At 41.1% G+C, this 10,248-nt stretch overlaps 1 long non-coding RNA gene across 1 annotated transcript; it reads right to left on the minus strand.

The window, feature by feature from the left end:
• Positions 1-6,570: 6,570 nt before the first annotated feature.
• On the minus strand, positions 6,571-6,936 carry LOC139070807 (uncharacterized). The gene is made up of 2 exons (XR_011521258.1): positions 6,729-6,936; positions 6,571-6,619 (listed from the first exon to the last, which is right to left on the minus strand). It is a non-coding gene; the product is annotated as an uncharacterized lncRNA (long non-coding RNA).
• Positions 6,937-10,248: the final 3,312 nt, after the last annotated feature.

The following is a 10,248-nucleotide window of genomic DNA, read 5'->3' on the forward strand; positions in this document are numbered from 1 at the left end:
GATTATGTAGCTTGTGTAATTGATGCTTGGTTCTAAAGGAATCGTTTTCTACAAAGCATTGGTATAAAGGTTTCTAATATTTTGGACTAATGACTGTTTTCTTACATATATAATTCTTCTGTAAATAACTCATAAATCCTGGTCCCTGCGTTCGTGCACGGTTGGTATTCACACCAATGAGCTGTTAGTGCTAATGCTACAAATCAACATTTTATTTTAAATCAGGAAATACAACAGCAGTTTATTATTAAGCATGTAATTACTTATATAACATTTCAAAACATGCTAACAATATCTATATACATCCAGCTGGTAATGAAATCAATTACATGTGAGGTATTAAATCTACTTGGAGCTGAATCATAAATGATTAAATTAAGGTTAATTTTACAGGGTGCTCCTTTGGAGCTCTGCAGCCCTGTGGCATTTTTATGAAATTCTCATAGCTTCCCGTCACATTTAATTTGACTCCCAACATGCACCATTTATATAATTTTGAGATATTATTCTGTTAAAGCCACCTAATTATGTGGTCTCACATCTCACTGTTCCTTCATCAGACACCTCCGCGCCAGCTGCACATCTTCTCTCTGGCGTTAATGTGAAGGTGATTCTTTTCTTTGGCATTTTGTGGCATTAGAATGCGTACATGGACAAATCCTTCACACATTTAATGCACCTATGATCTAAAGTGAACCTGAGAGTGGTCACCGAGTTCTGGTGAAAATTGTCACACCCTGTCCTGTCTCCCCATTCTGTTCAGTCCTGTGTCCATGTTAATGCTCCCACCTGCCTCTCGTCTCCCAATCACCCAAGGTCCCAGCTCCTCCTGTATTTAAACCCTGTTAGTCCATTTTGTCTGGTCGGTTCATTGTTTCATTGTCCTGCGTGTCCTCCATTAAATCACTGTTTTAAATGTTCCTGTCTGCCTCCCTGCCTGTTCCTTCCCCTGCACTTGGATCCTCACCTCCGTCTCACTCACCGGCACGTTGTGACAAAAAAAACAAAAACAAAAATTATATATATATATATATATATATATATATATATATATATATCAAAATCAAAGTGATGCTTTGGAGCAAATGTTCAGTTTTCATGTCTTTTAGAAAATGTTTTTTAAAAAAAAGCTAAATTATCCTCGGAGCTTTAGTAGGACTCTTTATTTTAACTTTATTTTTAACAGTAATGATGTTGAGGGAACTAAAATCTAAACTCTGCTTTTATGTAGGTGTGACACTAACAGGTTATTTTTAGATCACTTGCACCTTAGTGTTATTTTAGGTCATCAAATGGATGCTGTCACCCAGCTTGATGGATGAGTGGATTTGTTCAATGAGACCAAAATACAGAAGTGTGTGTGTGTGTGTGTGTGTGTGTGTGTGTGTGTGTGTGTGTGTGTATGAATAACACATCAGGTGATCTATACAAGCTGACATTGTAATAACTTAGTCTTGACATTGAAGAAACAGGATTTCCAACTTTGGTTCTGCCTCTTAAACATATTAACTTGTAAAGAGCCTTGGTCTTGCCTTTGACATTACATGCACCACTTAATATATTTACTCTTTAAAGGATAAGTTCATCTAATTTTAAGTTATCTTGTGTGTGTGATGCATTTGTTAGGAGGAGACAAAGAAGCCAGCACAGGTTAATTTAGTAAACAACAGCTAACTTGCATGGCCTACAGAACAATGGCACATTTCTATTTAAGAAATGATTTCATGAGAGTTTGTAAAAATGGTCTCTTAACACTTTTATTTAAAATAAAACCAGAAGCATGCATCTTCTTATCTGGGTTGTGGGGGCAGCATCTCTAAGTAGGAGGTCTACTAGCAACTTCCACCAGCTCCTCCATAGGGATCCAAAGGTGTTCCAGGCCAGCTATATGATCTCTCCAGTATGTCACAGGTAGACTTTCTCCCAGCAGAACACACGTGAAGCTCTACTTTGAGCCCCTCCTGGTTGTCTGAAATCTTCTTTTACTCTTAGTCTCTTCAGTCTTTTCCTAAAGCTGCTCTGCCCACAGAGTGTTAAAATGTAAATCACCTTGTAAATAAAGAGCTGTGCTTTCTGGCTAAGCTCCATCTTCACAGCAACAGATTACAGCCACGGTCAGCTTTTCGATCTGTTGCTCCCTCCCTTGTGAACAAGGCCCTGAGCTAAACTCCTCGACTCAGGGTAGGCAGTGTTGGGCAAGTTACTTCAAAACTGTAATGCATTATTTATTACTTGTTACCCTCATTTTAAAGTAATTCATTACATTACAATATTACTGATTTTAAAATGTAAGGAATTACACTACTTTTGCATTACTCTAAGTTACTTTCACCAAAACAACTTCAATAGGAATCTGGTAATGTGACGCCCAGTGAGCTCATGACATATATGTGGAAAGTGATGTGGTGTCTGAGCTAGGATTGCTGTTAAAAACAGTCAGATATAACAACAGTGCTTTAACATGATTGTTTATTAAATAAAAGCAACAACAATCTGTACTCTCAGCACGCTGCCATCTTATATAAACTGAGCAGGGAGTGAGGTGGTGAGGGCTCCAAGCCTATATTTCCCTTGGTCCCCAAATGCCTTGATATGGCCCTGGATGTGAGACTGACTTCTGGGGTGATCTGATTCTATCACATGTATAAATATTAAATGCTTATATAGTATTGCTTTTCACTGGTAAAAATGTCTATTGGGGATAAATCTACCAACTTTTTTTTTCTTTCCAAGCACTTTGTTTTGTTTTCTTGATTTTATTTGAATAATTTCCTGCCCTTTCTCTCTCTAACCTTCCTGCATGCTGTATGTTTTCTCAGTCTTCCAGAAAAACTGTTTCCTGGATTTCCTACTTTCTAATGAATCAGCCAAAGGGATCTACCGAACACAAAAAAATAAATAAATAAAAAATAAAAAAATAAAAATAAAGCTTAATATGCACTGCGCTCCAGCAGCAATGAGTTGAAATCACCGGGGCACAGATTGTGAACTCAGCTGAAAAGTACATGAAGTACCAGAGAATATGGGCTGATGTAAACAATCGCAAACGAATTACTTTGTTTTGGTGGAGCGATTTTGTGAATATAACAGCGGCCGCGCGCAGGACGCAGCTGGAGTATTTGAACCATTACCGCTGCGTCCTCTCTGCTCATAGAATGCTTGCAAAGCTGAGTCCATAAATGACGTCATATATGTGGATACTGGATTTTTTTTTCCGCAATTTGAATTTTTAGGAAACCCACATCTTGATTCTGGGTTTAAGAATGCATTGTAATTTCGGCGTTACTGACAATTGTACCGAGTAAATATTACCATTTTCTTTCCCTATACAAATGCGGGTCATTTATCATTTATCATTTAGTTGCTTAGTAGTTGCAGCTTTGGTGGCTAGCAGGTAGTAACTCACTTACATATTTAATTTAACCTATTTATACACAATGAAAAAAGTTAAAGTCTCATTATATATTTATATTGAGACTTATACGTATAAAATAAAATGTTATCTCCCACGTGACATTACGTTACTGCCACTGAAGCCATGGTCATGTGATGCAAGTCTGCTCCATTTAACCGTTTTCTTTGACCAAAGGAAGGACAGTCTGGCCTCTCAAGACATCCCCTTGCCAGGCCAGACGCCTTGACATTGAGAAACACCCACTGTCCTCGAGGTCTACCATCTTTCCATTTTTTTGTGTTTCCCATAATACTTCTCACCTTATCTAAACCCGTCAACCTCCAGTTCAAAGGAGCTTGAGTCAAAAATCACCTCTATAGCATCATGTAAAGTTCTATGCACATGGCCCAGGTTAGTCCAATAATAAATAAAAATAATAATACATAATTTTTATAAAGCGCTTTTCACAACTTAAAGATGTTGAATCAAAGCTTATCTCTCATTGAAAATGGTGAAAGTTGTGGATTGTCATTGGTTAAGAAAGTAGTAATACCGTAAATCCTCGAATACAGGCCTGTATTCAATTAACGGCCGGGTCTCATATTTTGGCCGGTGTCGGAGTCGGCGGAGGTGAATAATGGCCGGTCTCATTGTGGCCGGGTGGAATGTGGTAACATGCAAGTACGGGGGGCGGTTGTGTCATCGTCTCACTTTTGATTTGCCAGTGATAGACCGCGAGGGTAACTTTAACCGTGCAGAGACTAAGAGGAGGCGAAAATTTGACATCAAGTTCAAAGAGAACGTGCGCTGCAGAACACTGGGGAGCAATAGGGGTTGTATGAACTGGTCAACTTCACTATAGTGACTTTTTATGCCTGTCATCGACTAGCCACTGTCACGTGATAATGACCGGCAAGATGCAGCCCTCGGAAAAGACAGCAGCCTGCTGTCAGCAGGTGACAAGCTCCTGCGCTCGGGGGGGCAACACGCTGTGCCAGAGCGTCGGTACTGACACACGATCGTTCATGTCGGTTCATTTCCTTTAATGTTTTCTGTCTTTTATTTGCGCCTAATGTGTTTCGCTGCTGTGGAGCGGGGCGCATCACCTTGTCCTCCGGTGACGCACCGATCACTGATGCGGCCGCCAAGCAGGGAGCACTCCCCTGTTTTTGCGGTCAGTAGATCTGCGTCCTGAGCACGGCCACAGTAACATTATCAAATCAGGTGTCGCCACCTCAAAAACTAATTTAACACACGATCGTTCATGTCGGTTCATTTCCTTTAATGTTTTCTGTCTTTTATTTGCGCCTGATGCGTTTCGCTGTGGAGCGGGGCGCATCACCTTGTCCTCCTACGCACCGATCACTGATGCGGCCGCCAAGCAGCGAGCACTCCGCTGTTTTTGTGGTCGGTAGATCTTTTAGAACTGCAGCTCAAAGGTAACTCATAAGGTGAATACATATGAACCCAGGTAGCAGTTTCTCTTTAGGATTGAGAGGAGATGCAGTAAGATAATAAACAGGCAGGACAGAAAAATAGTCAAATAAAAACAAGTTAGTTTTTGTACCTGGTGGTTTTAACAAACAGATACCATTGAAGGTAATCAGAAGTGAGGAACAGAAAATGAAATAATTATTTTAATGTTTAGAGCAACAGGAACTCTGAGAGGCTGCAGGCGTATCAGTGAGTTTGCGGCCGCTGCACAGGGGGAGGGGGGAGAGGGCTGAAGCAGAAACTACCTTTGTTAAAAGAAATGTGTTTAACTTAGAAAATGTGGGCGCAATTTTAATTGTCAAAAACTCCAGCGAACCATTAATTCTGGCCCTCCTTCCAATAAAGGCCTGGAGCTTGATGAGCTTGAGTCAAATACAGGCCCGGGCCTGTATTAGAGGATTTACGGTAATAATAATAATGGATTAGATTTATAGAACGCTTTTCAAGGCTCCCAAAGTGTTTTCCATTAATCATTTGCTAATACATTCATACATCACTGGTGACAGTCTAGTTTCTGAAAAAGGACTCTCTGGCTGTTTGAAATTAAATTTTATTGCTAAAACACGCGAGCAGATACATTTCAACAATCTTTAAAGAGGTGGTAATGCCCCCCTCAGAGTCCTTCTCCACCCACGTATCAATTTTAAAAACTGCAACTGGAGGACCGAGAGGGCGGAGCCGCGGCAGTGACGAAGACGATGGCTAACTAGACGATGCTAGCTCCCTTCACTCTGAGCAGTTATTAGAAGTGGAGGACGTTTCTCCCCCTCCTTACCCAGACACTCGAGAAGAAAGGGACCAAGTCTATTTGGAGGAGACAAGCGGTCCCGAGCCTTATTGTTTTGAGCTTGTGAGTTGCCTGAAACTAGCGGAACTGACCCAACAGAACCAGCTCTGAATGGTAAGTAGCCGTTAGCCATAGCATCAGATTAGCTCCACGGCCCTAGAGAGCTAATATTCAGCATGTTTTAGAGGTTTATCTGCTTCAACACACCTGGTTTTAATCAGCAACAAATAGCTGAGCTGCTTAACAGCTAATCTAACCTGTTAAAGCAGGAAAACCACTGAAACGTGCTGGATAGCAGCTCTCCAGGAGCCCTGGGCTCAAGTTACAGTCTGCTGCATAGAAAGTTATGAAAATACCCCATGAGAAAATTATTCTGTAATGTGTTCCGCTCACTAAAACTGCCCTGATTTATTTATTTACTGATAACAGCTGCTCTCTTTGTTCTAGGTCCTCTGGTGTGTGCAGCTGGTCTCTGGTGTCGTCAGGATCAGGAGCTTCCGGAAGAATGTGCCTTTCAATGACTCTTTCCCCCTTATTTGTTATATTAATTAAATACATCTCAATTTATATATTTCCTGTTTTTGTTCATGTCCATAAATACTTAAACATGCTTGAAATTAAAACGAGCTTTTAACAGTGAGGTGCTAGTTTAATTCATCACAATAGAGCTAGTTAAACATGCAACAATGTGATAATCAATGTAATTTGTAAATATCCATTAAAATATCAAAACTGGAATCTAAATGAGATATTTGGCAGCACAAAAAACTTCAACACAATATTTATTATAATAATTGTAGGCAGACAGGAGACAGAGCTGATGGAGGTTCTCAGTCATCGAAGGATGGCTGAAGGCTTTTCAGGAACAGATGTGGTGTTGTCTCTTCTCTCTCTATTCTGCCAGATGAGCTGATAGGTTACAGGTGTGTGAGGACATCCTCATGCTGTCACAACCAGATGACAGGAGTTATCAGGTGATCAGCCAGGCTAATGATGAGATGCAGAAAGAAAACAAATCCAGGACAGTGTACAATAATATGTGGTGTTGCTCACCTTATGTGCTCTTATAGAGTATTAACGTGTGCCTGCCTCATGGTGTAGAGTCCATATTTTGCTGAGTGTCCTGCAATAATGCAGGTTATTAGTTAATTTACTTTTGATAGCAAAAACAAAATATTTAATGTAAAAGTTATTTACCAGGTGAATCAGCTCACACGTCACCACCAAGTGTCACAGGGCCAGAATCAGTAGCCTCCTTCATGATGTCATGATGTAATCACATACGTTTATTTAATTGTTAATATCTTAAAAATTCTGAAATGTTTTAATTTTTTTTTACCTTGAACAGTTCACTGAGCTTGCACTGTCACTGAGGTGGAAGCTGGAATCAAGAGCAGACACCTCACATCTTGGTCTTTTCAGGGGGTGTGGACGCTGCTCTGGGACTTTCTGGAAGATGAATTTCCGCCATGATCCCCGTGTCACCAGACACACTGAGGCTCTGAGCTCTATTCTGGCTGGCTATGTAAAAAACAAAGAAGCAGCACATTTATAAATGTTTAAAAGAACATAAAATCACGTGTAACAATAATCTGTAAAACAAATTAAAACTAGAAGGTAATAATAAAATGTTTACATAGAAAATTATAAAAAATAATTCACCTTTGCTACGGGTAAGGCTTCACGTCAGCCTGGACAAGTGCATTCTTGCAGCTAAATCAGTCTGACAGCCAATGTCTTGGGTAGATTTAGCCTGAAAAAAAAATTGAAGCACATTGTTGTTGGGAGTTTATAAAGTCAGATAATATACAAAAGAAACTGTCCTATATAGGCGCTTTATAACATTCCTAGTGTGTGATCGTTGTTATAACGTAAAAGTCAGTCACATATGATGTGGAGAGCCTGAAATGCGACCTCCTGAACAGAATTCCTTACAGAACCGGGTCAAAAGCTGGATTTCATGCTGTAATGCTGTCTGTCAACTAGTGCTGCGTCAGTTAGAGCCACTGTTGCAGAATTACCGACTGACTAGCTAAAGGAAGTGAACCACGTCTCTCAGACTTTGCACTTAGGTAGGGAATTGACTTTAGAAGATGTTAAAACTTTTATTTAGCGTACTCACCTCAGACTGGAGCCCGCCATGGTGGGGGAGCAGAGTCGGTGGGCTGCATCTAAATCGCGGAAGAGCCACGGTGTGCACAGCCTCCCTCTTCAAACGGAGATGTGCAGAATCGCGGGTAAAATGCTGGTTGCAAACTACAGCACAAGGCGGGAGCTGAATGTTTTCCAGACACCGATTGCGCGCAACCACTGGCGCCTAATTTCTAAGTCCAGCGGAAAGGAGTGCAACCCCACAGAGCCACCGCAATCATACACCATCTCACCATACTAACACGATATGGAGCACCAAACCCGAACTACTTTCCTAATTACACTAACAGCCAAACAGTAACTAAACTACAATATCCAACAGCCAAACTAACACTAAATAAGTATTTATAACACTAAAAGCTATGCTAAAGACTAGGATATGGTAATGCTATATGCTAATGCTGAACTACGGCTAACCTCCTACACTCGCTTGCAAATCCAACTCCCAACTCACCACAAGGCGTGGCCGAGACTCTCGATGCTTTTATAACTTTGACACAGAGCTGCTACGTAGTACTCTACTGGTTTACGTAGTATCTTACTCTTTAGCCATTGGCTAAAATGTATTCAAAATGAGTAAAATTCTATGTTTTAAGCTGAAGGTGGCGCTATACTGTGGTATTTAGGCAGAATTTTTAATTTTTAAAGAAAATGCACCAAAATGCTAACATAATGAATACACACATTTAAAACACTATTAGACACTCATTTATACAGTTCATCAGCAAAAAAAAGTTAATTTAGACGTTACTTGCTCTTTAAGAAGAATATCAACAGCCCAGTGATACTTTTGGGGAGTCTTAATGTATTCTGCTGAAAAATTCTTGCAGTTAATGATCACCAATATCACACAGTCAGCAGATGGATCCAATTCTTTAATTGTTTTGACAACAGATCAGTTGGTCAACTTCTTGTTCTAATATGCATATTCAAAGCTGTGGTATAAAATGATTGACAGCATTTGGCATTTTTACTTTAAATGGTAAATGGCCTGTAGTTGTATAGCACATTCTTGGGGTGCTACAGCCCCTCAAGGTGCTTCACAACACAATTTACGCATCCACACATTGGTGGGGATAAGCTACGATGTAGCCACAGCTACCCTGGGGCGCACTGACAGAGGCAAGGCCTGCCAAACACTGGCACTACTGGTCTGTCCAGCCACAACCAGCAGACAAGATGGATTAAGTGTCTTGCCAAAGTATCATTCTCTGGCGGGAGCTGGGATCAAACCTGCAACCTTCTGATCACTGGACAACCCGCTCTACCTCCTGACCTACTGCTTTAATTTTAAAGCAGTGTTAAAGTTATAAACAGACTCAAACTGCTGCATTGCTCCTCTAAAAAAAAGTTTACCCATTTAAATTAAAATCCAAAATCTGCTGAACTCTTACATTTCCACCATTGTAAAGACTAACAGGGTAAAATGTGCATTTCCTATGCAGGCCCTCATTGACACGAGCACCATTTAAGGCTGTCAGGCCCCTTCACCACTGCCACCACTTAGTGAATAAAGGTCAGGCAATCAGGCATCTGGAAGGACAGCTAATTTGTCATCCCTTGACAAACGTGTCAGCATCCGATCTTGTCCGCAGGGCTTGATACTGCAACAAGCCGTAAAGGTTAAAAGATTCAAAGAACGTTTCCCCTCCCTTCCTCTCCGTGCTCACACTGTCTCCGTCTCAGCAAGCAACAAGCGATGGAGCAGAAAATTCAATTTTGGATTCAATACTGTGAGGGTTATGCAGTTTCATGGCTGTAACTCTTCAGAGTTGTTAGGCATGTCGTCTGCCTAGCTCTAAGTCTGCAGGTGCCTCGCAGATCAAGATGTTGCTGTCTTCGGTTCAGCATCTCCCTGAACTCATCGCCGCTCATCTCTGTTGATGAGACGATGATTAATGGAGATGGTGACCATGAAACCAAGTTTTAGGATAATTGAACGCATTTCTAGCCTGTTGTTCAAATATTTTCCTGTAATTTTAAGTCGGGACTCTCTTAAGTGAGAACGCTGAAGATGTGGCTGTCCCAAGAAGTTTGAGTACAGCCTTTGTGATTGTAGAGGCACCACAAGTCAACCCTGAATGCATCCTAATAGCCTGCTTAGCAAAGCCATCTATAGCCGCAGGTGTGTGTGTCCCTTTTGGACTCCCAGGTGTGTAAGTGACATAATTTATGAGAGAGGGAGAGAGATGAATGAGTCACTTTGATCAGGTGAGAATGTGTGTGCATGTGTGCATTTGTGTGTGTTCAGTGTGGAATAATGAAGAGCCTAGCTGACAGCCCTACATCAGATCCTCTTAATGCAGGTCGTTGTCACTATTGCGCCAACCTTCAAGCGCATTACGGGTTTACTGCTGTAACTTGGGTGGGGTGGGGTGGGGGTGGATGGGGGGGGGGTCTTTACTTCATCAGCTGCTTATTA

The sequence above is a fragment of the Nothobranchius furzeri genome, chromosome 1 (assembly GCF_043380555.1).
Source record: "Nothobranchius furzeri strain GRZ-AD chromosome 1, NfurGRZ-RIMD1, whole genome shotgun sequence".
In the NCBI taxonomy this organism is placed as follows: Eukaryota; Metazoa; Chordata; class Actinopteri; order Cyprinodontiformes; family Nothobranchiidae; genus Nothobranchius; species Nothobranchius furzeri.